Source organism: Camellia sinensis, chromosome 6 (assembly GCF_055761805.1).
Source record: "Camellia sinensis isolate YWXY chromosome 6, ASM5576180v1, whole genome shotgun sequence".
Lineage (NCBI taxonomy): Eukaryota > Viridiplantae > Streptophyta > Magnoliopsida > Ericales > Theaceae > Camellia > Camellia sinensis.
Genome location: NC_138966.1, coordinates 407,501 through 411,456, shown reverse-complemented (window position 1 = coordinate 411,456; position 3,956 = coordinate 407,501).

Sequence of the window (3,956 nt, the reverse complement as noted above, 5' to 3'; positions counted from 1 at the left end):
CATGCCATGCCAAGGCCTAGGCCAGCAGCATGCCATGCCACGGCCAAGGCAGGCCAGCCAAAGCCAGCAGCATGCCATGCCAAGGCCAAGGCCAGCAGCATGCCATGGCACGGCCAAGGCAGCCCAGCCAAAGCCAGCAGCATGCCAGGCCAAGGCCTTGGCCAGCAGCATGCCATGCCACGGCCAAGGCAGGCCTGCCAAAGCCAGCAGCATGCCATGTCAAGGCCAAGGCCAGCAGCATGCCATGCCACGGCCAAGGCAGCCCAGCCAAAGCCAGCAGCATGCCATGCCATGGCCTAGGCCAGCAGCATGCCATGCCACGGCCAAGGCAGGCCAGCCAAAGCCAGCAGCATGCCATGCCAAGGCCTAGGCCAGCAGCATGCCATGCCACGGCCAAGGCAGGCCAGCCAAAGCCAGCAGCATGCCATGCCAAGGCCAAGGCCAGCAGCATGCCATGCCACGGCCAACGCAGCCCAGCCAAAGCCGGCGGCATGCCATGCCAAGGCCAAGGCCAGCAGCATGCCATGCCACGACCAAGGCTGCCAGCCAAAGCCAGCAGCATGCCATGCCAAGGCCTAGGCCAGCAGCATGCCATGCCACGGCCAAGGCAGCCCAGCCAAAGCCAGCAGCATGCCATGCCAAGGCCTAGGCCAGCAGCATGCCATGCCACGGCCAAGGCAGCCCAGCCAAAGCCAGCAGCATGCCATGCCAAGGCCAAGGCCAGCAGCATGCCATGCCACGGCCAAGGCAGCCCAGCCAAAGCCAGCAGCATGCCATGCCAAGGCCAAGGCCAGCAGCATGCCATGCCACGGCCAAGGCAGCCCAGCCAAAGCCGCCAGCATGCCATGCCAAGGCCAAGGCCAAGGCCAGCAGCATGCCATGCCACGGCCAAGGCCAAGGCCAAGGCAGCCCATCCGAAGCCAGCAACATTCCATGGCAAGGCCAACGCAGCCCAGCCAAAGCCGGCGGCATGCCATGCCAAGGCCAAGGCCAGCCGCATGTCTTGCCACGGCCTTGTCCCGCAGCGTGGCGTGCCTTTGCCTTGGGCTAGAACATCGCATGCCACGCCCTTGGCAAGCAATCCTGTCCCTCGTGTAATTGCCATTTGGTTTGGCTTTGACTTACGTATATGTTGCCCTGCGAAATGCTTGTCCCTCGGGTAATAGCCGTTTGGTTGCCTTTGACTTGCGAACCCGTTGCTAGTGCTTTCCCCAGTGGAAGCTTTGTTGGGAAAAGTATGTCCCTCGGAAGTTGCCTGTTGCGTTTGTTATTTGCATTCGAGCTATCCGATGCTTGCTGGGTTTCTCTAAGAGTTTTTGCACGTTCGTCGGGCTTTTTAATTATTTATTTACTCATAAAAATTATAATAAAATAAATTAAAAATAAAAAAATAATTAAAAAAATTACTATAATTACTAGTGCCTCATCTTATAATTGTTGGAATTTTTCTAGAATTTTTTGAGTATTTTTAGTAATTTTTATTATTTTTTAAGTATTAAAATTGAAATAAATTAAAATAAAATATTCCGGTGGCCAAATATTTTTTTATAATTTTTTTTATGGTGTATTAAATTATTTCATACAACTTTCATGTTGAAAGTTTTGGCAAAAAACCATTACTTTTTAAAAAAACCCCATTATGACTCCTCGAACATGCTTGATGTTTCCTCCTGCCAGATTGAAAAGGGCTTAACAGGCTATTATAAGGGGGGGGCACCTCCCTTAAGGCTGGCCAGCATGGCCAGGCCACAGGCCACGCCTATGCCTAGGCGGGCGCTTGGCACATGCCATCGCTTGGCTTGTGGCATTGGCTTGTGGCATCGAAACTACATAGCCAAGCACGGGATGCGTCGAGTGGCGGCCCGCGGCGGTGGCGGTGGCACGTTGGCCTAGGCCAGCATGCCATGCCACAGCCTTGGCCAGCAACATGGCATGCCAAAGCCTTGGCCAGCAACATGGCATGCCAAAGCCTTGGCCAGCAGCATGCCATGCCTTGGCCTTGGCAAGCATGTCATGCCACGGCCTTGGCCAGCAGCATGCCATGCCACGGCCTTGGCCAGCAGCATGCCATGCCCCGGCCTTGGCCAGCAGCATGCCATGCCACGGCCTTGGCCAGCAGCATGCCATGCCACAGCCTTGGCCAGCAGCATGCCATGCCACAGCCTTGGCCAGCAACATGGCATGCCAAAGCCTTGGCCAGCAGCATGCCATGCCTTGGCCTTGGCAAGCATGTCATGCCACGGCCTTGGCCAGCAGCATGCCATGCCACGGCCTTGGCCAGCAGCATGCCATGCCCCGGCCTTGGCCAGCAGCATGCCATGCCACGGCCTTGGCCAGCAGCATGCCATGCCACCGCCTTGGCCAGCAGCATGCCATGCCACAGCCTTGGCCAGCAACATGGCATGCCAAAGCCTTGGCCAGCAGCATGCCATGCCTTGGCCTTGGCAAGCATGTCATGCCACGGCCTTGGCCAGCAGCATGCCATGCCACGGCCTTGGCCAGCAGCATGCCATGCCACGGCCTTGGCCAGCAGCATGCCATGCCCCGGCCTTGGCCAGCAGCATGCCATGCCACGGCCTTGGCCAGCAGCATGCCATGCCACAGCCTTGGCCAGCAGCATGCCATGCCACAGCCTTGGCCAGCAACATGGCATGCCAAAGCCTTGGCTAGCAACATGGCATGCCAAAGCCTTGGCCAGCAGCATGCCATGCCTTGGCCTTGGCAAGCATGTCATGCCACGGCCTTGGCCAGCAGCATGCCATGCCACGGCCTTGGCCAGCAGCATGCCATGCCCCGGCCTTGGCCAGCAGCATGCCATGCCACGGCCTTGGCCAGCAGCATGCCATGCCCCGGCCTTGGCCAGCATGTCATGCCACGGCCTTGGCCAGCAGCATGCCATGCCACGGCCTTGGCCAGCAACATGGCATGCCGCGGCCTTGGCCGGCAGCATGCCATGCCGCGGCCTTGGCCGGCAGCATGCCATGCCGCGGCCTTTGCCGGCAGCATGCCATGCCGCGGCCTTTGCCGGCAGCATGCCATGCCGCGGCCTTTGCCAGCAGCATGGCAAGCCCAAGCCTTGGTCAGCAGCAGCATGCCATGCCAATGCCTTGGCCAGCAGCATGCCTTGCCACGGCCTCGTCCAGCAGCATGGCATGCCACGCCACGGCCTCGGCCATCAGCATGCCTTGCCACGGCCTCGGCCATCAGCATGCCTTGCCACGGCCTTGTCCAGCAGCATGGCATGCCCGGCCTTGGCCAGCAGCATGTCATGCCACGGCCTTGGCAAGCATGCCAAGCCACGGCCTTGGCAAGCATGCCATGTCCCTCGGGTAATTGTACAAGTTGCCTTGCGAAATGCATGTCCCTCGGTTAAATTGCCATTTGGTTGGCTTTGGCGTGCGAACGAGTTGCCTGTGCTTTCCTTGTGGAAGCTTGTTGCGAGAAGTATGTCCCTCGAAAGTTGCCTGTTGCGTTTGTTATTTGCATTCGCGCTAACCGGTGCTTGCTCGGCCTCTCTAAATGTTTTCGCGCGTTCGTCGGGCTTCTTGGTCCTTCGGGGGGTGATTCGTTTTGGGGGGCTGGTGCACAGTGTACGTCGTGGCGCGTGAGTTGTGTTCGGTTTGTGCGAGTTGGACGGATCCCTGCCTGTGCAGCGAACTCCACTGGTGCATTCCTCCATGTCCCTCGGGTTGTCTTCGACTCGCCTTCGGGTTGCTTGCGCTTCCCTAGTGGAAGGTGCCTTGCGAAAAGCGTGTCCCTCGGGTAATTGCCATTTGGTTGGCTTTGACGTTCGAACGAGTTGCCTATGCTTTCCTAGTGGAAGCTTGTTGCGAAAAGTATGTCCCTCGAAAGTTGCCTGTTGCGTTTGTTATTCGCATTCGCGCTAACCGGTGCTTGCTCGGCCTCTCTAAATGTTTTCGCGCGTTCGTCGGGCTTTTTAGTCCTTCGGGGGGTGA